Consider the following 27,637-nt stretch of genomic DNA (forward strand, 5'->3'; position numbering starts at 1 on the left):
TCTTCATTTCTCTGGGCCTCAGTTTCTTCCACTGTAAAAGAAACAGGACTAGATTTTTAGTTGAATCTTCATCTCTGAAATTCTGAGTCTATGAAATGATAAGACAAGGCTTAAACTATGCCCACGCTAGGCCCTACTTTTAGCCTTATGTCACTCTCAATGACCAGTGGAAAGATAAGCCTTTCCCTCTGAGATAACTCCTTCAAACTTCTTTTTAGGGGAATTTTAACCAGTGTAATTTTTCAGTTTTTCATCAGATTCAAAAACCTAGGGATTATGGATAAAATGCAGAGAAAGGTCTAGCTCATTGGTCATTGGAGAGTAATCTCCCCTACCACATTATCCATGTTCCTCCCTCTCTCTGATGGTTCCATCATTGGCGTCTAGCTTTACTATTGTGTGGCCATGTCCAATTCAAGTAAGGGTTTGATGGCCTCTAATCACCTTTTCCCACATCATAAGGCAACCCTCGTCCAGCTAATACCCAAGTAATCAAAACATAAGTGGTTTTAAAATATGGTGGAAGTGGTGGTGGATGTGTGTGAACAATGTAGTAAGACTAGTCATTTTCAGAGGAAGGGAGTTTTAAAGGAGGGTAGTTTTGGGGAAGCTGAGGAAGGATTACGGGAGATCAAAGTTTTCTTTCTTGGATATTGCTCTCAGGCTGATACCAAGAAGATGTCTAGAACAGGTATAGTCTGTGAACAGAAAACAGGGGGCCATAGTTTTGAACTTCTAGAGGTTTTGACCAGAAACCAGGGACTAGATCTGGAATCAATATAAAGAGAATCTTGCTTCCTTGGTGAAAGGAAGAAAGTTTTCGCTAAGTCTGTAGATGGAAGTAAGAGTGAGCTAAGAAGAAATTAATACTAGAAATAATGCTAAAATTTTTGCATTAATCTTTGCCAATGCAAAGTGAATAATGAATTGGTACTGTCACCATGACTTTCCCTCTCAAATCTCTTGCAATCCTCCTTCCCCAGAGTGTTTTCTGTAATATTAGCTTGGGAAATGGAGGAGAAATCTCAATGAATCTGTGTAGGACCAGTGGGAAATTAGTCAGTGGCATTGGGAAACTTCCTAGTGAGGCTCTTTGTCCCAGGAATGGAGCAATTTCTATATGAAGAGAGACTAAAAATTTTGGACTTCTCAAGTCTCAAAAGACAAAGGCTAACACAGAATAAAATCAGTTTCTGGAGTGATGGATGTGGATGATAATGCACTTTATTGGGCCTGCTTATCTATGAAAAATTATAAAAGGTATAGATAAACCTATAAGCCACCAGGCAAATGTGCAGTTGGGTATAGTTTTAATTAGAGTCACCCCTGTTCATACCATTTGACCCAGTGGTACCACTGCTAGGTCTGTATCCCAAAGAGATCATAGAGAAGGGAAAAGAACCCACATGTACAAAAATATTTATGGCAGCTCTCTTTGTGGTGGCAAAGAATTGGAAATCAAGGGAATGCCCATCAGTTGGGGAATGGCTAAACGAGTTGTGGTATATGAATATAATGGAATACTATTGTGCTGTAAGAAACAATGAGCAGGAGTTCAGAGAAGCCTGAAAGGACTTATGTGAACTGATGCTGACTGAGAGGAGCAGAACCAGGAGAAAATTGTACACAGTAACAGCAACATTGTGTGATGAACAATGGTGATAGACTTGGCTCTTCTCAGCAGTGCAATGATCCAAAATGATTTCAAAGAACTCATGATAGAAAATGTTCTCAACATCCAGAAAAAAGAACTGTGGATTCTGAATGCAGATTGAACCATACAGTTTCTACTTTTGGACCATTCCCCTCCTTCCTTTGTGAGGTTTTCCCCTTGTGCTCTGACTCTTCTTTCACAAGATGACTAATGCAGAGATATGTTTAATGTGATTGTACATATATAACCTATATCAGATTGCTTTCAGTCTTGGGGAGGAGGGAGGGAAGGGAGAGAAGGGAGGCTGGGAGAAAAATTTGGAACTAAAAATCCTGTGAAAACAGATGTTGGAAACTATCCTTACATGCAACTGGAAAATAATAAAATACTTTTATTTTTTAAAATATTAATTAGGGGGGCAGCTAGGTGCCACGGTGGATAGAGCACTGGCCCTGGATTCAGGAGGACCTGAGTTCAAATCCAGTCTCAGACACTTGCCACTTACTAGCTGTGGTGACCCTGGGCAAGTCACTTAACTCCAATTGCCTCACCAAAAAAAAAAATTAATTAGAGTCACCCTCACAGCCTCCTTTATGTGACCACTTCCTTGAACCTCTGCCTCTTGGGTTTGCTCCTTCTACCTAGTAGTTGCTTCTTTTGGCATCTAATCTTTTATGATATTCATTTTATATCCTGCCCCTTCAAAGAGTAAGCTACACATTTACTGTAAGAACATTTTATAAGCACAGATTGACTTAGCTTGTCTCAATTCTTGCCATTAGACTCATTCCATAAGATGGGCTTTTTTGGTTTGTTTTTTAAATTCTAGCTGCAAATTTCCCCCTCATAACATGTACATATATATATGGTGGGTAGCATGCTAGAAAGGACTATTCTGTTTGATTCTTGCATCCCTCAGGAGTTTGCTGTCATCCATAGAACAATCACAGAATCTTAAAGATATCAAGTCCAATCTGTCCCTGAAATAAGGTTTCCTTCTACAATACCATTCTCTATTCCCCATTTTCTTCAAGGCTATCCAGCCTCCAATGAGGGAGAACACATAAATAATTCCCACTGAGTGAAGTCTTGACAGTTTTTGTTGGATTTACCTAATTCTTAATGAGAGGGTGGTATGGTAATGTCTAGATGTTCAGGACTGCCTGAAATCCCAGGAGCTCCTTCCAGTTTAGCTACCATGTGGGCCCCTCCTTATTGACTATTTTCTCTAGCCTAGGAGGTGAAGCCCAGCTGTTTCCAGCTGTTGCTTGGTTCTTTCTTCCACTTCCCTTTAATTAGTTCATCAAATCTTAGGAGTACAGGCTTCAGAGTTGGAAGTACATTTAGTTTAAAACCCACATTCCACTCTAAAGCCACCCCCATTATCCCCACTACAGAACTGACCAAATCTGTCCTACACAGCAAGTGTACTCAAAAAACATTCATGTTCTAGTTATTATATATAGGGTAAGTTCAATTCAACGAGTCTTTATTAAATGCTTTCCATGTGCCAAGCTTTGTGGAAGGTGCTGGCATTACAAAGGCAAACAATCCCTGTCCCCAAGGATCTCTAAAGTCTAAACCAAAGCTTCTTAAACTGTAGGTCATTATGGGGTTGCATAACTGGATGTGGGGGTCACAAAATCGACAATAGTAAAAGGTTATGCATACTTATTTTATATACCTATATACTGGGGTTGCATGAAAATTTCTCTGGAGAAAAGTAGAAAAAGTTTAAGAAGCCCTGGTCTAAACTGCTTAACCTTGAGATCTACTACAATCTTCTCCCTTAAGGACAATTCTTAGAATTCAAGATTGAAAAGGGCCTTAGAGATCACCTCCAGCTCTCACTTTACACACAAAATAACTGAGCATACAGAAGGTTCAATGACTGGCCCAAGGTCATACCAGTTAATACTTGTAGTATAGCTAGGATTTTAACATCAGGAGCATGGCAGTTTTGGTTGCTGGGGTTTAGAGGTTTGGGATAAGGGATAAGGGTAAAGATTTACTGTTTTACTAGTGCCACCCAGTCCCTATTTACTGGGATTATGACTGGCATCATGGAAGTGAAATTTAATTCAACTCAATAAACATTAAGTGCTTACATGCCTGTCAGTGTGATGGGCACTGGGGCATGTTTTTCTCTAGAGTGGGCACCAAGCAGAGCTGCTGGTAGAGAAGGAAAAAAGGATTTAAAAAACAACAACAAAAAGACTCTAAAGAGAGATTTAGAATTAATTGTGCAATATTCAGGACACATGGGTGGCCTGGGAAAATGAACAGAGTGTCCCATACAGAGGGAACATGCATGGCTCAGGAAGGTTTGTGGTTGGGGCAGCTCAGGCCTCTGCTGTTGAGGAGCCCCCAGGACCCTCTGGTGATGCCACCCTGCTCCTACTCATCTCCAGGGCATATCTGTTCTCTGTTAGGCATTTCTGCTTGTCTGCTTCCCTGCTCTGGGGCTATCCAGTGGCCTTTGGCTGCAATGTGCATCTTTGCTGAGCTGCTGCTGAGGCTGTTAAATGGTCCTGTCCTGAGGCTATTTTTGGAATTTGGAGATTTAGCTTGCAGCCAGCTGCTTCTGGTTGTCGAGCTAGAAAATTCCTGAAGCATTTGTCTGTGTTTTGAACTTAAAAACAAAATCTTCTATATTATTCTATATTATATTCTCATTCTAAACCCTAAACTCTTAATTTACCTAGAGTGAGAATAATTACATTCCACTCCCATGCCGCCCACTGTAGCCCATGCAAGTCAGATTCGTGTCGGAGGCTCTCCCCTCACCACCTCCTAGGATCCCTTAGTTTTCTTCTAATTTCAGCACAAATGCCATCTCCTACATGAAGTCTTTCCTGAATGTCCCTCCCTCTAGCTGTTAGTGCCTCCCTCCGGCCTCGTTGTGTATATACTTTATTCTGTACCTAATTAGGTGTATACTGGATGCACTTCTTGTGTTCCTGATGGACCAAAAGCTGGTTTCTTGGGAACTAGCCCTGCTTCATGTTTGTGTTTGTAACACCAGCATCTAGCACAACAGCTGACCCTCTTAGTGCCCTCAATAAGTGCCTGTTAATTGATTGATTGAACATACGTGTTGTCCAGTTTAACACCCAGATTTGTTTCCTAAATTTGAATTTTCACATTTGACATGTTCTCAAAGCAAGACACATTTGTACTTGTTCCCAGTCAGCTTCACAGACTCATGAAATATCACAGCTGCAAGGGTTGTGGAGGAGGAGGATGAACCTGAGCATTGTGAATTTGGGGAAAACATCTTGTTTCCAGATGAAGAAACCTCCAAGGCCATAGAAATAGAGCTATGGGGCAATAACAAGAGAGACCCTGAGACTATATTCTATTGCCCTTCTCAAGGACATTTACAAGAAGGGTAAGACTGATTTTATCTTTAAGGAGACCGTCACTATCTTACTAACCACAGAGGAATTAATTTTTCCACAGGAACAAACCTGATTTTTATCAACTTCTTGATACTTTTATAATTGCTTTTCCCCTTTTTCCTTCGTGACGAGCAATGTTGCTGATTGGCTCTGTACCTGGCCCCTTTTGCTATATTATAAGAACCACAAGTTCATCCAGCCAAGTGGGACTTTCTTTGGATACTTCTCTCTCACTAATAAACTCTTTTCTCCTTAGCTAATTCTTTATTTATCTGACAGTCTGATATGGGTGTTGGCTCAGAGAAACTGAAACCTGGGAAAGACCTTAACTTAAAAAGGCCGAGGTCTCCCACTACATCCTGGGCCATCACTAGTCATCTTGACCTGTGTCTTGCTACTGGACTCAGATGACTCTGGAGGAGAGAGTGAGGCTGATGACTTTGCACAAGTCTGCCTCACTTAAATCAAATCTACTCACTGGTCATCACCCTCAGGATGTCATTGGTTCTCTTGAGAACAAAGGACCAACAACAATAGTAACTGTCTGACCCACAGACCTGTTTGATAATTGAGATCCATTTCAGACCTGTTGGGGCCTGAGGTTGTGATGAGACAGATTCCTTAGAGCTTTCCTTATTCAGGGGATGGACAAATATGTGCCCCTCATTTGTAAGGTCATTTTTTCATGTACAGATAGAAAACATTCTCTATATTACTGTAACAGAATGCTACTGTACCATAAGAAATGATAAAAATGGATGGTTTTAGAGAAATCTGGGAAATATTTATGTATTTTTAAAAAATTCACAGGATATTGTAATAAAGATACACTTTTAAATATTTTTAGTGCTTATTGTTCTTAAAATAAGATTATTTATTGATTTGATTTGGACCTGTGATTTCATTGGTGTGGGGAACTCGTGGTGAAGAAAGGTCCTCAAAAGGGCCAATTTTTGTGCCTCATAGTCTTCAAGATTTGACTAGAGGCATTAAGAAATTGAGAAACTTGTTCAGGGTCACATAGACAGAGGCTAAATTTGAACAAAAGTCTTCCTGACCCTGATGCTGTCTTACCCTCCATATTTATTTTATTTTATATTTTAAAATATATTATTTATTTTCATATTCTTTTCTTTTTAAATTTGCCTTCCAAATAATCTCCTTCTCCCCCCCCCACCTGTTCCATCTACTAAGGCAAGCAGTTTACTACCAATTATACATGTGAAATCATGAAAAACATATTTCCATATTAGCCATATTTTTTAAAAAGCAAGAAAAATAGAGTGAGAAAACTATACTTCAATTTGCACTCAGAGTCCATAAGTTGTTTCTCTGGAGGTAGATAGCATTTTTCACCATGATTCCTTTGGAATTGTCTTGGATAACTGTATTGATCTGTAACGATTGGAATAACGCCACCTGCTGGATACTAACTGTAGAAGAGTTCTGCCCATGAAGCGAAGGTCTTTGAGGGCAAGACCAGGAGTCTTGTCTTTGGTATCAGGAAGTGACGCGGACTAGTGGGAGGAGGAAGGAAGAGACTGGCGCGGAGTCTCGGGCCTCTTTCCTCTGGACTCTGGCGGAGAAGGGAGCTAGAAATGTGCTCTCCCTTTAATAGATAGGAATCTAGGCCTTTTTCTCTCTCTTTACCAAATTCTTATTCTCCTTAATAAATGCTTAAAAGTCTAACTCTTGCTAAAGCTTATAATTTATTGGCGACCACTCATTAGATATTTTAGACAGTTTAGCTAGAATTTTAGCCCTTAACAGATGGCTGACCACGAAGAGGAAAGCTAACCCTCAGTCTTCTTCTGATCTGCTGGTTGGGTAAGAAATTTCCCCTCCCTCTCCCTTTAACTGCTAAGTACTGGTGTACTGGCTGTGTTTTTCCTTTGAATTTTTTCGAATGGACCTTTTAAACTCCCTAATTATCCTATTTTTGATTTTGGTCTGTTTAACCAGACAAATGGGAGATAAGATCATGTTAATGCTTTGTTTTTGTGGATTTTCTATTTTTCTTTTTATTTTTGTTAAAAGAGCCAGCAACTTACTCACACAAGGAAATATCTCTCCCTCTCCCAACCATGCTTTTTCAGAGAAACCTGAAGAGATTCCTGCAGCTTTTCCCAGTTCCAACACTAATTGTTGCTCTAATTTTGCATGCCTAGAGGCAATGACCCACCCTCTTGAAGCTTTTAATCCCCTAGCACTTGGAGGCAAAGTGGGGGAAGAGGAATCCAGGCCTGAGTTCAAAATCAAGTCTGATTCAAATTGCGCTGGTCCCTCCCCTCTTCTCCAGACCCCACCCTCTACTCCTCCCATGGCCAAGCCCATTGCTTCCCCTGCCTGGGAAGTCCAGAGAACTGATGCGCATGCTCAACTTTCTCTAACTACATTTGCAGCTTCAGGCTCAGCCCTTTCCCAGCCTGGCTGTGCTTCTGAGGCAACCTTAGAAAACCCTTTAAATTCCAGATATGCTTGTTTTGTTCATAATTTTGCTAACCTGCTTTTGTCTTTAATTAGTAATCTTATAAAGCATTTGTATGGTGAAAAGACTGACAGACAATATAAAGGGGTTAAAGAAGAAAAACTTAAGCTGAATAAGAATGACAACCATCAACATAGTTCAAGACTCTGCTTCTTTTGCCATGGAAGGATATATATTTTAGAGAAATGTAGAAGTAAGCAGCAAGGTATTGATATGAGTGTTGGGGATTTTAGATATCGGAATCAAAAGTGTTCTAAATTCACTCAGATTATTAATAGTATCAGTTCAGAGGTTACATAGGATTTCTATACTATTACATATACATTTTGAAATTAATGGTATGGGTTTATTTTCATAGAGATTTTAATGCTTTTGAGATTGTGTCTTATACTTAGTTTCTAAAACAAGGAGAATATTTGTAAAAGCTTTTTATAGTCATGTGATCAAGTTTATATTTTATAATACTCTTATTGATATTAAGTTCATATTCATTTAGATTTCCTTAGTTTGAATTTCACTGTATTTTATTGTTCCATGTGTATTTTCTTCTATTCATTTGTCTATCTAATTTTGAAACATTGCAAGATGGTTTTGATTTTATTATACAATGTTAATTCTAGGAGTATTGTGCTCCCATATTCTGAGTTATTTGTTTTTGTTATTTTTTCTCAACTGATTATTTGATCAAACTCTTTAAAGCATTTCCCTAGCAAATTGTTTGCCATGGCAAGTGTAAATTGATTCTAGAAGTATTATTTTTGATAAGCATATTCCAAAAAAAAAAAAGAGGGGAACATTTGTAAAAGTTTTCTTTGAGATTGTGTTGTGCTTTAACTTGTATTTAAATATGTTCAGATTTTTCAAAAAAGTAATTGTATACTAAGTTAAAAAAAAGGGGTATTATTTGAAATTGTTGCATAATTATATATTGTGTTCTGAGTCAAGATGTATTCACATTTTTTGCAATCATTTATTATCCTCAATTTTTAAATCCATATGAGACTTGGATTATGGGAACTTATCATTTAAGACACTAATTACCTTTATTCTGAGTTATCAGATGCCAGTTGGCCAAGGTTCCATCCAATCACAAGAGGAATACATGCAAGAGCAGACACTGAACTGTCACATGAGGGGAGACATGCATGAAGTCAAGGTATGGCCGAGAGAACGGCTTTTGACAAATGTTGAGGTTGGATTCTCTTGGTTTAATATTTTATTTTATTTTTCCCCACAATATTGTACAGATGGCTGGAAGTATTCATCCCACCCATCTCACTTCTACACCTGGCTTCTATGCTCCCTCCTATATGCCTGATGCCATGGACATCTTAATCCCATGGATCTGATTAAGTCTGACTCAGTTTCCTCCAATATGTTCGGTGGCATGGACGTATATTCCATCCACCTATTTTAAGCCTGGCATACTGTATGGGCAGTATATATTGCTCAAGTGTGGGAACGCTCATATCCCATCATTTCTCTGTTCTTTTATGGTAACCCCCATAATTATCTCAGGTGTCATGATAAATACAGTGTTGAATTTGGCCTTGACACCTGTTACCAATTATATTAGATTTTTAAATTTCTCATAATGGCATGAGGATAATTAGGCAGATGATGCAAAAAGTGATAAAACAAAGATAAAAATTATTTTTATTAATTAATATTGCAGCAATTGTCTTCTCAATTACCCTCCATGAGGGGGGACTATAGTAAGATTATAATTTTAAAGAATGTTTCAATTTTTGTTTTATTATATGTTTCATGTGTAACAACTAAGATTCTGAATTCCCTTAGACATGTTTTTGAGAACTTTCATTGTTTGATTTGATTATTGACAAAGCTATTTTAAAGTTGTGTTAAGCTCAATTTTGTAGGAAATTTTCCTGGCTGATTACCAGCATCCACACATCAACCCCTGTAAAGACTTCCATTCCACGACTACACCTAGAGGACATCTGAAAAAAGACTTTCAGAGACTTTAAATGAACAGTTTTGATTTGTTGTTTTTGTTGTTTTTTTTTTCTCTTTCTGTTATAATATACACCATCTGTAATATGTATTCTCTGCAGAGGCCCTCCCTTTGCAAGACTAATGTCAAAGCGTCAGTTCATGAGGACAAAAAAAAATCACCCCTCTGGACAAAACTTTCCTCTCTTCCTTTTCTATATTGTTGTTCACATATTATTAGTTATCAATAGTTATTATATTCTTTTTACTGTTCCGTCAAGGAAACATTTTGTTTCTTGAGGAACAACAGGGGGGACTGTAACGATTGGAATAACGCCACCTGCTGGATACTAACTGTAGAAGAGTTCTGCCCATGAAGCGAAGGTCTTTGAGGGCAAGACCAGGAGTCTTGTCTTTGGTATCAGGAAGTGACGCGGACTAGTGGGAGGAGGAAGGAAGAGACTGGCGCGGAGTCTCGGGCCTCTTTCCTCTGGACTCTGGCGGAGAAGGGAGCTAGAAATGTGCTCTCCCTTTAATAGATAGGAATCTAGGCCTTTTTCTCTCTCTTTACCAAATTCTTATTCTCCTTAATAAATGCTTAAAAGTCTAACTCTTGCTAAAGCTTATAATTTATTGGCGACCACTCATTAGATATTTTAGACAGTTTAGCTAGAATTTTAGCCCTTAACAGATCAGAGTAGCCAAATCTTTCTTAGTTGATCATCATTACAACATTGTTGTTACTGTGCATAATGATAACCCAGTTCCTCTTTATTTTGCATCAGTTCATATAGGTGTTGCCATGTTTTTTCTGAAATCACCCCCCTCATCATTTCTATTAGCGTAATAGTAATCCAACCCAATCATATGCCACCACTTGTTCAGCTGTCCCCCAGTTGATTCCCCCTCCATTGATTTTTCCCCTCAATTTCTACTTCTTTCCAACACAAAGAGCTGTTATAAATAGTTTTGTACATATATGCCTTTTTGCTTTTTTGTTCATATTATTGGGATATACACCTAGTTGTGGTATTACTGGATCAAAATATATGTGTAGTTTTATAGCACTTTGGGCATAGTTCCAAACTATTTTCCAGAATGGTTGGACCAGTTCATTTCTCTAAAAGCAGTTCATTAGGGTCCCTGTTTCCCCACACCCTATTCAGTATTTGTCATTTCTGATAGGTGTGAGGTGGTACCTCAGAATTGTTTTAATTTGCATTTCTCAATATTGAATGTTGGAGGGGATGTGGGAAAGCTGGGACATTAATCCACTGTTGGTGGAGTTGTGAAAAGATCCGACCATTCTGGAGAGCAATTTGGAACTATGACCAAAGGGCTATAGAACTGTGCATACCCTTTGATCCAGCAATTCTACTGCTAGGTTTATATCCCAAAGATAGCCCCCAAAAGAGAAAAAGGCCTTTTTGTACAAAAATATTTATAGCACCTCTTTTTGTAGTGGCTAAGAATTGGAAATCAAAGGAATGCCCATCAATTGGGGAATGGCTAAACAAACTGTGGTTTATGATGGTGATGGAATATTATTGTGCTATAAGAAATGACAACAGGATGACTTCAGAAAGGCCTGGAAAGATTTGTATGGACTGATGCATAGTAAAGTGGGCAGAACCAAGAGAACATTGTGCACAGAGACAGCAATATTGTTATGAAGAACTGTGAATGATTTGACAATTCTCAACAATACAATGATCCAAGACAATCCGAAAGGACTGTTGATGAAACATACTATCCACCTCCAAAGAAAGAACTGATAATGATGAAACAGACCGAAGATGCTATTTTTCACTTTCATTTTTTTCCTTTTAATCAAGTTTTCTTGTACAAAATGAAAAATGTGGTAATGTTTTACATAATCATACATGTATTACCCATATGTGATTGTTTGCCACCTCAGGGAGGGGAGAGGGGTGGGAGGGATAAAAATTGGAACCCCAAACGATAAGTAAAAATGTTTATATAGTAATAATAATAATTTGCATTTATCCAATCAATAGTGATTTATTTTTTTATATGACTATAGAGAGCTTTGATTTCTTCTTCTGAAAATTGCCTGTTTATTTCCTTTGACCAGTTGGGGAATGGTTCTTATTTTTATAAATTTGACTCAGTCCTATACTCAGTACATATTTGATAAATGAAACTTTTATCAGAGAAAGTTGCAGTAAATTTTTTTTGATATATTTCATTGTCTATGATAACATTTAGCATAATGTAGTTTCCCTGATAATCTCTTTTAATTAGGTCTGTTTTTGCTTTTGCTTTCTCTGAGATCATGATTGCTACCCCTCCCCCCCTTTTTTTTAGTTCAACTGAAACATATTAGATTCTGCTCTAGCCCTTTATTTGAACTCTGTGTGTATCTTTCTGGTTCAAGTGTGTCTTTTGCAAATAGCCTATTGTTGGGTTCTAGATTCTAATCCATTCTACTATCTACTTCTGTTTTATGTGTGAACTCATACCATTCAGTCACAGTTATGATTACTAACTATATTTCCCTCCATCCTATTTTCTTCTGTTTATCCTTATTTTTCCCCTTTTAACCTGTGCTTCTTCAAAAGTCTGTTTTGCTTCTGATCACTGCCTCTCTTAATCTGCCCTCCCTTTTAACACTGCCCCCAACCCCCACCCACACACGCCTTCTCTTATTCCTTTCCCTTCCTATTTCCCTTTTGGGTGTTACATACAACTGAATGTGTGTGTGTGTGTGTGTATATATATATATATATATTTCCCCCCCTCTTTGAGCCAATTCTAATGAGAGTAAGGTTCAAGCACTGCTTGCTAACCCCTGTCCCCATTTTCTCCTCCATTGTAAAAGCTTTTTCTTATACACCTCTTTTATATGAGAAAAATTTCCCCATTCTACCTCTCCCTTCCCCCTTCTCCCAGTGGCCCTTCATTTTTTTTTTTTTTGGAGATTATCCCAACATAATTGACTCACTCATGCCCTCTGTCTATGTAGACACCTTCTAACTGCCCTAATAATGATACAGTTCTTAGCAGTTACATTTATTATCTTCCCATATAAGAATGTAAACTGTTTAACTTTATTGAGTCCCCTATAATTGTTGTTGTTGTCATTTTCAGCTGTGTCCAACTCTTTGTGACCCCATTGGGGATTTTCTTGGAAAAGATACTGGAGTGGTTTGCTATTTCCTTCTCTAGCTCATTTTATAGGTGAGGAAACTGAAGCAAACAGGGTTAAGTGATTTGTCCAGGCTAGCCATACCAAATCTGAAGCTATACTATAAAGCAGCAGTCATCAAAACTATTTGGTACTGGCTAAGAAATAGAGTGGTGAATCAATGGAATAGGTTAGGCACAGGAGACACTTTGTAAATGACTATAGTAATCTACTGTTTGATAAACCCAAAGACTCAAGCTTTTGGGATAGGAACTCAGTTTTTGACAAAAATTGCTGGGAAAACTGGAAGATAGTATGGCAGAAACTAGGCATAGACCAACGTCTTACACCGTATACTAAAATAAGGTCAAAATGGGTACATGATTTAGATATAAAGGGTGATACCATAGGTAAATTAGGAGAGGATGGAATAGTTTACCTCTCAGACCTATGAAGAGAAGAACAATTTATGACCAAACAAAAGATAGAGAATATTATGAAATTCAAAATGGATGATTTTGATTACATTAAATTAAAAGGTTTTTATACAAACAGAAGCAATGCAGACAAAATTAGAAGGAAAGCAGAAAGCCGGGAAACAATTTTTATATCCACTGTTTCTGATAATTCTAAAATCAGTTCTAAAGTTCAGTTCTAAAATATATAAGGAGCTAAATCAAATTTATGAGAATGCAAGTTATTCCCCAATTGAGAAATGGTCAAAGGATATGAACAGGCAGTTTTCAAATGAAGAAATTAAAGCTATCTATTGTTATATGAAAAATGCTCTGAATCACTATTGATCAGAGGAATGCAAATTAAAACAACTCTGAGGTACCACCTGATGCCTATCAGATTGATTAATATGACATAAAAGGAAAATAATACATGTTGGAGAAGCTGTGGAAAAATTGGAACACTATTGCGTTGTTGGTAGAGCTGTGAACTGATCCAACCATTCTGGAGATCAATTTGGAACTATGCCCAAAGGGCTATAAAGCTGTGCATACCCTTTGACCCAGTAATACCATTGCTAGGGCTGTATCCCAAAGAGATCATAAAAAGGGAAAAGCATCCACATGTACAAAAATATTTATGGCACCTCTCTTTGTGTTGGCAAAGAATTGGAAATTGAGGGAATGCCCCATCAATTGGGAAATGGCTGAACAAGTTGTGGTATATGAATGTGATGGAATACTATTATGCTATTAGAAATGATGAGCAGGCAGGTTTCAGAAAAACCTGGAAAGACTTAAGTGGACAGGGGCAGGTAGGTGGTGCAGTGGATAGAGCACTGGCCCTGGAGTTAGGAGGACCTGAGTTCAAATGTGACCTCAGACACTTGACACTTACTAGCTGTGTGACCCTGGGCAAGTCACTTAACCTCAATTGCCTCACCAAAACAAACAAACAAAAAACCCCCCAAAACTTAAGTGGACTGATGCTGAGTGAAGTGAGCAGAACCAGGAGAAAATTGTGCACAATAACGGCAACATTGTGTGATGATCAACTGTAATAGACTTAGTTCTTCTCAGCAGTGCAATGATCCAAGATAATTCCAAAGAACTCATGATGGAAAATGTTCTCCACATCCAGAAAAAAGAACTGTGGATTCTGAATGCAGATTGAACCATACTGTTTTGGCTTTTGTTTTTGTTTTTATTTTTGGAGGATTTTCCTTTTTGTTATGATTCTTCTTCCACAACATGACTAATGCAGAAATATGTTTAATGTGATTGTACATATATAACCTATATCAGATTACTTTCTGTCTTGGTGAGGGGCGGAGGGCAGGAAGAGAGGAAGAAAAATTTGGAACTAAAAATCTTATGAAAACAAATGTTGAAAACTATCTTTACATGTAACTGGAAATAATAAAATATTTTTTATGATTAAAATAAAATAAAATGAAATATTTAAAAAGTGACTTGCCCTTGGTCACACAGCTAATAAGTTTCTGATGCTAGATTTGAACTCAGGAAGCCGAGTCTTTTTGGCTCCAGGCCTGATATTCTATCCATTGCACCAGCTGGCTGCCCCTTATGATTACTCTTTCGTTTACCTTTTTATGCTTCTCTTGAGTCTTGTGTTTGAATGTCACATTTTATATTCAGCTTTGGTTTTTTTATCAATAATACTTGAAAGTCTGCTATTTCATGAAATATAAATCCCTCCCCCTGACCTGGAAGGATATACTTAGTTTTACTGGGTAGATTATTCTTGGTTGTAATCCTAGTTTCTTTGCCTTCTGGAATAACATATTTCAAGTCCTCTGCTCTTTTTTTTTTGTGTGTGTGAGGCAATTGGGATTAAGTGACTTGCCCAGGGTCACACAGCTAGTAAGTGTGTAAAGTGTCTGAGGCAGAATTTGAACTCAGGTCCTCCTGAATCCAAGGAATCTACTGCACCACCTAGCTGCCCCATCCTCTGCTCTTTTAATGTGGAAGCTGCTAAATCTTGTGTTATCTTGATTGTGGCTCCATGATATTTGAATTCTTTCTTTCTCGCTGCTTGAAGTATTTTCTCTTTGATTTGGGATCTATGGAATTTGGTTAGATTATTCCTGGGAGCTTTTATTTTGGGATCTTTTTGAGGAGGTTATTGGTAGATTCTATAAATTTTCATTTTACTCTCTAAATCTAAGATATCAGAGCAGTTTTCTTTGATAATTTCTTGAAATGTGATGTCTAGGCTCTTTCTTTGTGACTTTTAGGTAGTACAATAATTCTTAAATTATTTCTCCTTCATCTATTTTCCAGATCAGTTATTTTTCCAATAAGATATTTCACATTTTCTTCTATTTTTTCATTCTTTTGACTTTGTTTTATTTTTTTCTGATGTCTCTTGGAATCATTAACTTCCACTTGCCCAATTCTAGTTTTTCTAATTTTTAAATTAATTCTTAATAATTTATTTGAAATTAAATTTCTAATTGCTATATTAAATTCTAATTTAAAATGTATAGTTTTTCCATTTGGATGATTCTTGCTTTTTTTAAGAAGTTATTTTATTCAGTGAATTTTTCCATTGGCCTATTTTGCTTTTAAAGGAGTTCTTCTTTTCAGTGGATTTTTGTTTCTCTTTTACCATTTGGACAATTCTGTTTTTTAAGGTGTTATTTTCTTTTGTATTTTTTGGACCTCATTTACCAAGCTGTTAATTCTCTCTTCATAATTTTCTTGCATCATTCTCATTTCTTTTCCCAATTTTCTTCATATACATATGTATAGACACATATATTCAAGTGAAAAAAATTCCCTCAGTATTCCCATCCAAAAAAAAGATCTCATTTTGCATCCTAAATTTATCACTGCTAGGGACGTAGGAGGCAGAGGGATGTGGGGAGCTTGTTTCCTCATGAGTGCTCTGAAATCACAGTTGGTCCTTTCATTAGTCAGAGTTTTAATGTCAAAGTTTGTCATAGAAGTACTCTTTGTGGTAGCAAAGGACTGGAAATCAAGCTCATTGACTGAAAAATGAGTGAAAAAAGTATGTCACAGTAATGTAATTGAACATTATTGTGAAGAAAGAAATAATGACAGTGAAGAATTCAGTGAAATATTAGATTTGTTTGAGGTGATGTAGAGTAAAATTATATATATTATATATATATATATATATATATATATATATATATATATATATATATATATATATATGATGTGGAAATGGAAAGATCATTATAAGGCAATTTGGTGGAAGGATGGGATCAATCAATCGGCTTAGAGTCAAGAAGACCTGAGTTCAAATTCTGCCTCAGAGATTTAATAGTTCTTTGATCCTGGGCAAATCATGCAATTTCTGTTTGCTTCAGTTTCCTCACCTATAAAATCATGATAATTATAGCACCTAACCCCCAGTTTTATTGGGAGGATGAAATGAGATAAAATTTGTAAAGCATAATTCTTAGCAAATAGTAGGTGCTTCATAAACTCTTATTCCCTTCCCCATTCTGTCCCCTAATAGGAAATCTGAGCAAATCAAAAAACAGTTAGCAATCTGGGGAAACGACAGTGAAAAATTCCATTCCTGTTATGGCAAATATGTGGGGACCTACTAAGAAAGAATATCAGATATATAGTCAGACTTCTAGGTGAAGAGAAAGAGAATTCAATTCTTTTGTCAATGAATTTTTTTATATACTTAACTCAGTAGTTCCTTTCTCTCTCCCACTAAAATACTCTGAATCCCACCCATACCTCCCTGAGGATCCCCATCACAGTGTCATTGTGCAGGGTTTAGATGAAAGGGTTGAGGAAAGGTACCAACACACTGCTCAATACCGAGGGCATTTTGTTGATCTCCAGGGTTTCTTTCTGAGAGGGAGTCACATAGATAAAGACTGTGATCCCACCAGCAATCCCAACAATAGACAAGTGAGAAGCACAGGTGTTAAAGACCATCCTCCCACTGGCTGATGGGATGTGTAAGATGGTCGTGATGATATAAACATAGTAGTATTCAATGAGGATTAGGGAGCAGAGGATGACTAGGGAAGATAGCAGGAAATCCAGCAATTCAATGGAGGTTGTGTCTGTACAGGTCAGGGCGAAAAGAGATCCACTGTTACAGAAAAAGTGGTTAATGATATTGGAACCACAGAAGGGTAACTTGGAGATGAATGTGATGGGGCAGAGAACAGATAAAAAAACCACCCACCCATGAGAAAAGAACCAGTCCAATGCATACAGAAAAACTCATGATGGTGCTACACTGCAGAGGGTTACAGATGGCAGTGTACTGGTCATAAGACTTCACTTCTAGGAAGAAATAGAAATAGCATAGGGTGATACACCCAGCAAAGGAGATGGTCTTCTCCCCAATAGCCAAGTTGTCCAGAACCCTTGGGGAAATGACAGAGGTGAAGAGAATGTCCAAGACAGAGAGACTGCAAAAAAAGTACATGGGTATATAGAGGCATGAGTGGGACACAATGATGTAGATGATGAAGATGTTCCCCAGGAGTGTAATCATGTATGTGGGCAGAAGGAGCATGAAGAATAGCAGCTCCACCTCTCTAGTGATGGGAAAACTGAACAGAATAAACCCAGTCACTGTAGTGGTCTGATTCTCTTCTGATGTGGTCATCTTGGGTTTCTGTAGGAACAATGGGAAACAATTCTGTGGGATGGAAATGAATGGATGAAATCTATAGCTTCTGTCTAGACAACCATGGAAATAAAGAAAACGAATATGAAGAAAATGTTATACTGGAAATAAAAAATCCAGAACATACCAGAGCTAAAAAACTAGTTTTTCAGTGATAGTGTAAGGATATGGCTATAGTGTGTGGCTAGCTAGAGGAAAACAGGTTGAAAACAGAGACTATGGGTGTTTCCCACCAACTTTTAGGAAATATTCTCATAGTTCTTTAAACAATAACTACCACTAGCCCCACCTTGTAATCAGAATATTTCCCCCTTTGTTTAAAGGTAAATTCCTTAAACTTCTGCATCCTACAGCTTATGAATAAAATGAAGAGGAAGTAGTTATCCTAAATTAAACTATCCAAGTGAGTCATCTACTTTCCTTCTTCTCTTTGAGATGACTTCATTATTCATATTTACTGTTTTATCATGAGGGACATGTATAAAAGGGATACTGTTGCTTAATGATTCATGGTCCTAAATTCTCACCAGTAGCTCAGAGGATCTGTGCATAGGGATGTGTTTAAATTAAATGGTTCATTCTGCACCTTAACCATTGGTTCTCTCATCTCAATCCTTGGGATCCAGTAGTATGAAAAATGCAGTTTTTGTTAGGAATTGAGAGGACAATATATTCTTGCATTTAAAGCACATTCACATTTAGTGTGAAGTGTGATTAAGTGAATGGTGGCCTCCAAACATCTCCCTAGAATCATATAGTAACCTTAACCTAGCTGAGACCAAAAATAGTCCACATTTAATTGTTTTTAGATATGATATTGGAATGGGTGGTTATTACCAAAGTATGTGGAAAATGAGCATTTATTTATTTATTTTTGGTGAGGCGACTGGGGTTAAGTGACATGCCCAGGTCACACAGCTTGTAAGTGTTAAGTGTCTGAGGTCTGACTTGAACTTAGGTCCTCCTGAATCCAGGGCCGGTGCTCTATCCACTGTGCCACCTAGCTGCCCCAAATGAGCATTTATTAAAAGAGAGAGTACAGGAAAATGAGACAGGATGAAGGTTGAAAAAGAAGCCTCTATTGGATATTTGTCCTGGGTTGTAGGTGAGGAAAAAGTCTAGATCAGGGATGGTCTGTGAACAGAAAAATAGGGCAACCACTTGGATTTCATGTTTGGATTTTGACTGGGAGGTGAACCAGTAAAAAGGATCTTATTTCTTCTTTGACTAGACCTCTGATTATCGCTGGTGGTGCTGGGGGTGGTGGTGTTAAAAATAAGAGGAAATTAGGAAATAGAACTAGATAGGGCTACTAAAAACTTGATTTTCATAGTAACCTGTATAAAGAAAATCATGTGTTGATACCTATAGTTCCTTTCCTGTATATAGTTTGAGCACTGGAATTTCTACACTCACACACTGAAGCAAAAGTTACATTTGTTCTCTGACTGACTATTCTTCCTAAGCTCTATGCCTCAAAGAACACTGTGGGAGAAGATTACTGCAGAAATGAGTGGGGAAGTCATAGTGATGGGAACGTGGGCTGTGGAGGAGAAACCACAGTGAATTTGAGTAGGACCAATGGAAATGGTTTTGGGGAATCTTCTCTTGGGGCTTTGTGTCACAGGGATGAAACATTTCTAATGCAAAAGCAGGCTAAAAATATAGAACTTCTTAGTTTAAAAAAAGGTCTTAGATAGGATAAAAACATAGTTTTAAAAATGTTGAAGGACATCAATAGGGTGAGCATGGATATATTTACTAAATCCTGGAATATTAGAATATAGAAACATGCTTTAATTTTTGAAGGAAAAAATTGTTGGATAAAAAAGTGAATTACAACTTTTAAACAGTAAGTAGTGAACTCAGAGAATTCACTACTCTTAGTGGTCATACAAGTTAAAAAATTAATAGGATCAAGAAATTTTGTTGATGCATTACTTAATGATAATAAGCATTTACTGATCTCACTTCTGGAAAATCGAAAAATGTACAGATGAATTTATAAGCCATGAGGCAAGTGGCCAGTTGCCCTTTTGAGGCTGTTCTCCTTTGGGGTCATCGTCACATTTTCCTTATCCTGGGCACTTCCTGGAAACTCCACTTCTTGAGTTTGTTTCTGCTCATTGGAATTTGCTGCTATCTCTAATTACTTCCATTAATACAATGGTTCTTAACTCTTTTTTGTGTATGTCATGAGCCCCCTAGGTAGTTGGGTGAAGCCTATGGACCCCTTTTCAGAATAAAGTTTTTAAATGTACAAAATAAGATGTCTTTGTTTACAAAGGAAACCAATAAATTATATTGAAATATAATTACCAAAATGTTTTTTTTTTAAAGTTCATGGACATCATGTTAACAGCCTCTGCCATTATCCTTCTCTAGGGAAAGACAAGTGATCTACACATTTCCAGGCACAGTATCTGTAAACACAAATTGACTTTTTCTAACTCAATTCTTGCTTTTGGAGTCATTCCATGGAACTTCTTGTTTGGCTCTTGCTCTGAATTCTTCTTTTACAAATATGTGTTCACTTCAACTACTCATTAGAAAGCCTCTTTTCTGATTCTTTTGCATCTCAAGAGTTTGATGCCTGCCACTTACAGAGCCAGAACTGCAGAATCTAAGAGTTGGAAGGACTTCAAACATTGTCCAGTTCAATTTATACCTGAAACAAGAATCCCTTCTGTGACATAGCTGACAAATGACCATCTAGTCTACACTTTGAGATCTCTACTGAGGCAGAACCCACAAGCTCTTTCAACCCAGTGAGGACACACAAGGCTGTAGGTCTTGCCTCACCCTTGGTTAATGAGATGGTGATAATAGGTCTAGGTGCTGAGAAATGTCTGGAGTCTCAGAAATTCTTTGTAACTCGTCTACCACTTAGACCCCTCCTTGCTGCTCCCCTCTCTGTGCAGACTCTGGTGTGGAATCAGCAGTAAGCTTGGGTTACAAGCTGCTGTGTTGCTCTTTTCCCCACTCTGCTTTCATTTCTCCTCCCCTTTCAAAAGATCCAAGGATCATAGGTTTTAGGGTTCAAAGTTCGTTTATTTCAAGATCCATATTCTACTTTCAAGCTCCTTTGCTCCTCACAAGGAGACAACATAATCTTTGTGATTCCTCCTTGGCACAGAATAAGAATATAGAGGAAAAGAACACTGAATATGGAGTCAGAGGATCTAGGTTACAACTTTGGCTCTATTGTTTTCTCCCTGTGTGACTTGGCAAGCCATTTAATTGCTCATGGCCTCAGTCTGGCACAGTGGGTGAGAGTGCTAGACTTGGAATCAGGGAGATTTAAGTTCAAATCTCACCTCAGACACTTAGCAGTTGTGTGACCCTTAGCAAGTCACTTAATTTCTCTCAGCCTCAGTTTCCTCCTCTGTAAAGTGGGGATGATAAGAGTATCTTCTTCACAGCATTGTTGTGAGGATCAAATCAGATAATATATGTACAGTGCTTTGTAAACCTTAAAGTTCTATATAAATGTTAGCTATCATCATCATCGTCACCATCATCATTATTTAGTAATAGTAATAAAATAAGGGAGTTGGACTAGCTGATCTTTAGGTTTTTAAAAAAATACTAAAACCAATTGCCTCATTTTGCATACTGAATGCAAAACTTCTCTGTCAAGGAAAGTGTTTCATAATCAGTCCTTTGGAATCATGATTGGCTATTGCATTATTATTTTGGGGTTTTTTTTTTTTTTTTTAGTGAGGCAATTGGGGTTAAGTGACTTGCCCAGGGTCACACAGCTAGTAAGTATTAAGTGTCTGAGGCCGGATTTGAATTCAGGTACTCCTGACTCCAGGGCCTGTGCTCTATCCACTGCGCCACCTAGCTGCCCCTGCATTATTTTTTTAATAATAAACATTTTTATTTATAAAAAAAATACTAAAACCTATGATCCCATGATTATAAAGAAAGACAAGAATCTACCATACAGAATCCAAATAGCCACCATCCTCCAGTTCCAGTTTCTACCCATAGAACACCATGTCAGAGACTGACAGGTCATATAAACTCAGCACTATGTGTATTACTGAAATACAATAAAATCCTGTCAAAGAGACTTCACCATTCACCATGATTTTTATCACACTGAACATAGAATTACATTTTCACTGATATACATTGTACACAACAAAAAGCCAATCTTTCTTATAGTGGTTTTTGGCTTGTCCTCCTAACAATAGTGTCTCTACCTGTTCTAGTGTAAATTATACATCAATTCATCTTACCCTAGCTAGCACATCCTGTTTGGTAATGAGAGAGAAGGCCAGTCTTCCCAGTGGGCTATTGCAAGGCTCTCTCCTTGCCCTCCTAGGATAGAGAAGTGAAAACTTTTGTTCCACCTGTTCCTTCCATTCTCCAGTAGAGTCACCAAGTTTGATGAAACTGCAAATACATCATTCTGACTGAGACTGGCCATGCCAGCATCCAAGGAGCCCCTCACCCAAAGAACATCTGGCCAGGGGCAATGTTGCTCTGAGATCTCAGCATTCCAAGGCTGCTTCCTTCTGCAGGAGACTGCTGTATTGAGTCTTTTCATGTGAAGACTTTCAAGGTTCTTCGTTCGGCCTATGTACATTTGCCCTGATGGCACAGTGGAAGGCTGACCTCAGAATGACTCTTGGGCTTGTGAGGCAATTGGGGTTAAGTGACTTGCCCAGGGTCACACAGCTAGTAAGTTTAAGTGTCTGAGGCCGGATTTGAACTCAGGTACACTTGACTCCAGGGCCGGTGCTCTATCCACTGTGCCATCCAGCTGCCCCCATGATGCAATCATTTTTGACAGGGATCAGGGTGCTATGGAGTAGCAGAGGGATTCTTGTTTTGGGAAAGTTAGCTCCAGCATCTGAGCATAGGAGATGCCTAAGATGATACAATTTACTTGTCTCTGAGCACAAAATCTGAATCCAACATTCTTGAGGATTAAATACTTTAGAGACTGGGCCAACTCCAACATGTCTATACTAGAGGGAGTTGGGACCAAAATACCAGCTATGATGTATAATACCCATTGCTGCTACCTGGTCCTCTTCCTTCTTCCCTTGTATGGTTCCTCTAATCTTTCCTGTTTTTTTTCCAATCCCATTGCTACCCCTTGCTTGACTCTTGGATCTGATCACCTCACATCTGCGGTAGAATAATGGCTTTCTAATCTGTCTCCCCTCTTCTAGGCTCTCCTCCAATTCACCCTACATGTCTCCACCAGATTAATCTTCCTAAACTTCCATATTTCCCCCGATTTTTCTTATATTATATCGTGACTTTATTCAGAAAAATTTTAATGTCTAACAAGTATTTATTAAGCACCTAATATGTGCCAGGCAATGGGGCACACAAAGACAAAAATGAACCACTTCCTACTCTTGAGAAGTTATGGTGTTCACATTGCTTGGCTGTCCTTTCAAGATCCCTTACGAGCTTCCCTTTCAACCTCATTTCCTATAAACATAAGGATTTATCACTGGAAAAGATCTTAGGGATAATTTAGTCGAATCTTTTCCTTTCACACATGAGAAAAGTCTAAGGGAAGTTAAGAAATTTGACCCAGGTCATTCATGTAATAAATAATACAGCTAGGATCAGGAGTATAGGTATTTTGCCTGCTGGATGGGAAGCTCTCCATCTCTACCAACTCTCTTTGATCTGTGTGAGTTATTGCTGACATTAAGTGGAATTAGAAAGGGGTTAAAAGGAATATTTTCACTCTAAGGCAAATAAGACTTTAGGAGGGGGCAGCTAGGTGGTGCAGTGGATAGAGCACTGGTCCTGGAGTCAGGAGGACCTGAGTTCAAATCTGGCCTCAGACACTTAACATTTACAAGCTGTGTGACCCTGGGCAAGTCACTTAACCCCAATTGCCTCACCAAAAAAGAAAAAATTAAATTAAAAAAAAATAAATGCAAGAAGTATACCCAAAAAAGAAAGTTATTATTAAAAAAAAAGACTTTAGGAGGTGAGATTTTTCCTTGCAGTTAAGATAAAAGGAATTCAAAACAGAGACTTAAATGCTTGTGGGCCTTACTAAGTGCATATAGCTGACTTGGGTCTGTATCTCTAAAGAGCTGAACTAGCTGGTAAAACATTAGTGGAAGGAACACAGTTGGTGGGCCACATATGTGGACATTGGTATTCATGGAGGGTCCATCAACATGGAGGGAATTGACATACCTAAGGAAAATTGTGGCCCAGGGTGATTCATCTCTCTGATTCTTCAGAGCAACCAGTGTCCTCCAGTGACATCATCATGTTGTTTATCACTACCGAGCTGCTCTCCGTTGGCACCTCTGCTGACCTGCTACTGCTCTCTATGGAGTTTCTGCTGAGCAACTGCTCTCTGCTGTCATCTTCTTGTCTTCAGCTGTGATTTAGCTTCTTTGCTAAGAGGTTGTTGAGACTCTTCTCTGTTCTTGTCCATTGATCTTCAGCTATAACTCAGCTTCTTCTTTGAGCTGCCACTGTAGTTGCTAGCATCTCAGTTCTCAAAATCTTATCACCTCAGAATATTTCAGTTTTGTTATGATTTAGACCCCAACAAATTGTACCCAGGTGGCTGGATAGAAAGCTCTGGGGCATTTCAGTTTGTCTTTTTTACTCCATTTCTCATGCTTCTACTTGCAAGGGTAGAGGAAATGTGACACTTAATTCTTATTTGACTTAGAATGAGAAAATTATTTTTCTACTCCCATTACACCAATTTGATCCCATGCAAATCTGAGGTGAATCTGGCAGAGTAGGTGAACATGGAGCCATTTGCCATACTTCTACCTTTACTCCCCCTTTAGCAGCCAAAATTTCTGTACTCCCTTTATAACTGTGATTCTCTAACTCCAAACTCATATTCTTTTCACTATACCATGCTGCTTCTCAACTGTACCTTCCATTTATGGTAGAGGTGGCATTTGAGCTGGACTTTAAAGGATGAGTAAGATTTAAAAGGCAGAGGATGGGGCTGGGTGAGAGAATGAAGGGGATTAAGGTGGTATTTCAGCCATAAAGAACAAACAAAGCTCTATGGGAGCATAGAGGAAATAAACAGTGGAACCAGGAGTATATTATGAAAGCCTAGTTATGGAGTTTGGAGTTTATTCTACCCACAATAGAAAGCCACCAGATGTTTTTTGAGTAGGGACTATAATCAAAGTCACACTTAAGAAGCAACCAATGGCACAGTGATTTGGAGTCAGGAAGAACTGTGTTTGAACTCTGTCTTTGACCCATATATGCTAAGTGAACATGGGCGGCTCATTTAACTTCTCTGAGGTTGAGTTTCCTCATCTTTAAACCTATGTTAATTTTTTTTTTTTTTTTTTGCCAGGCAATGAGGGTTAAGTGACTTTCCCAGGGTCACACAGCTAGTGTCAAGTGTCTGAGACTGAATTTGAACTCAGGTCCTCCTGAATCCGAGGTCAGTGCTTTATCCACTGCGCCATCTAGCTGCCCCCTAAACCTATGTTCTATAAAAGGAGGATTAAATATCTTCAATATGTATTATAGTGGGTTGTTGTGAAATTCAAATGAGACAATATATGTAAAGTTCTTTGCAGATTTAAAAAAATTATCATCATTAGTCAGAAAGGAATGGTGCAATTGGAATACAATTGATTGAGCCAGGGTAGACTGAAATAGCAGTTCTCAGAGTGTCAGGAGGCCTTTCATTCTCTTTCATTTCTCTCCTTTCATTTATAAATTTTCTAACAATAGTTACTAATGCTAAGTCCAGGGAGCTGGGGTATTTGGCCCTCTTCTAAGTCCTCTAAGCTTCCCATGTTATCTCTAGACCCAGATATGTGGTTCTGACCAGGTTCATGCTGGCATTTAATGAGAGTTTAGCTCTCTTTTCTTATACTCTCCATCTCATTAAGCTTATAAATTAGGTTTAAAGTGAGGAATAAAAAGGTACTCAGTGTACCTTTTTATGAATCAGATATAGGACAGGTAATTATTTCCAAAACATAGGTGAAATGCTAAAATATGAAAAAAATAATTGCATTGTGGGAAAACTTTATTGCATTGTTTGAACCTAGCCCTGTGTGGGTGAGAGCAGACTCTTTGCTTAGAGAACAGATTTGTTTAATGCTTAACTAAGGACTGCAGGTTATGCTGATCCCCCAAAAACCTTCCAGGGGATTGATGAAAGAAATGTAAGGTGTTTCCTCCCACCATATATCTCAAGTAATCTTAGGAATCTTATCTAGAAACTGCCTCCATTCTGACCAATCAGTTGTTTCCTTGTTCCTTTGTTTGTTCTCTATATAATATAAAACTCACAGAGACTCCAGGGGAGTGGCCACCCCCTGTTTGACTTAATAAATTTCTTTCTAAAACTTTTTTCAGTTTTGGGTTTGTTCTTGACTGACTAATAGTTAGTCATTGACAAGACTTAGGCAATTAGTGACATAGCTACCATGACAGTCTTATGGGGAGCTGAGTCATAAACACAGGAAAATAAAGCCTTTTGTGTAACTACCAAATAGGCATTCCATAGTCCACCTTAATTCTGCCCTGTCCCACTCACAGCAGATGTTTCCTATGAAACTGGCCCAGGTTTGGGGTTCAATTACCTTTTCCAAGAAGTGCTGGAATATCTGTAGTGGTGCCTCCCGCTGCTTCTAGTCAGCTCCAGCCAAAGTACCTAGGGTCTCCAGACCTCTCAAACTCCCAGGGTGGCATCTAAGTCTGGACATGTCAGTTTTAGGGTTGATGGTCATTCATTTAAGACTGGGAAAGAAACACAGAAGAGGTACTGCAAGACACAGAATAAGGCTTATGTGGGTCTTTAGCTGCCTCATGGCAGCCAGGAAACAACTTGACATTTCCTTCTTGTTTTTGTTGTTGTTCATCCTTTGTTTTGGTTTTTTGTTTGTTTTGGTGGGGCAATGAGGGTTAAGTGACGTGCCCAGGGTCACACAGCTAGTAAGTGTCAAATGTCTGAGGTCAGATTTGAACTCAGGTCCTCCTGAATCCAGGGCTGGTACTTTATCCACTGCACCACCTAGCTTCCCCAGATCCTCTTTTTTTAAAGAGAAGCAATGACATCACGGGGTGATATCTTGACTTGCTTTAGAAATTGGATGTGAGACAGGGTCGTACAAAGTCATCAGTTTTACTCTCTCTTCCTGAGTCATTGGAAGTCCTGTGGCAGGACTAAAATCAGGTTAACTGGTGATGGCCCATGCAGAGTGGTCATACCACAGTAAACATTTCCCTGGATCAGGAAGGGAAGGGGAGAGGAGGGGAGGGAAGAGAGAGATTACCTTTTCCTGTTCAATGGCCAATAAGGGGTTTACTTCATCATCTCAAAGTGCAAGCCCATCAGTCTTGAGTCATCCATGACTAGAAGCCAAAACGGATTCTGTTTCCAGGTTTTGTGCAATCCGGGTTATAATTGTGACTAATGGAAAGTATTCACTGGCACGTTTTGATCTATAGTTAAGTTTTATGCTACTCTAGAGCCTAGTTTCTTAAACTGTGGGTCATGACCCTATATGGAGATCCGTAACTGAATGTGGGGGTCATGAAAAATTTGGCAACAGCAAAAGGTTATGCATACCTATTTTATATACCTATATATCCAGAGTTGCGTAAAAATTTCTCAGGCAAAAAGGGATTGTGAGAAGAAAAAGTTTAAGAAGCCCTGCTCTAGAACACATGCACAGTCCACACCCACATTGGAGGGGTGGTAATGAAGCTATATCTCACATCCCAAACAAGCCTAGACCTGGACCTGTCTAATTAGAAGAGGGGTGCCCATAGACACCCAAAGGAGACGTGTGGGAATGCTCCCTTTCAGCTACTCCATAATTTGACTCCAGCCAGCATTGCTCACTTCCTTTCCTGAACTTTAGCTGTTTTTACAGTCAGCATAA

At 38.4% G+C, this 27,637-nt stretch overlaps 1 pseudogene; it reads right to left on the bottom strand.

Moving 5' to 3' along the window:
* Positions 1 to 16,792: 16,792 nt before the first annotated feature.
* Positions 16,793 to 17,732, bottom strand: LOC122739968 (annotated as a pseudogene).
* Positions 17,733 to 27,637: the final 9,905 nt, after the last annotated feature.

The sequence above is a fragment of the Dromiciops gliroides genome, chromosome 2 (assembly GCF_019393635.1).
Source record: "Dromiciops gliroides isolate mDroGli1 chromosome 2, mDroGli1.pri, whole genome shotgun sequence".
NCBI lineage: Eukaryota > Metazoa > Chordata > Mammalia > Microbiotheria > Microbiotheriidae > Dromiciops > Dromiciops gliroides.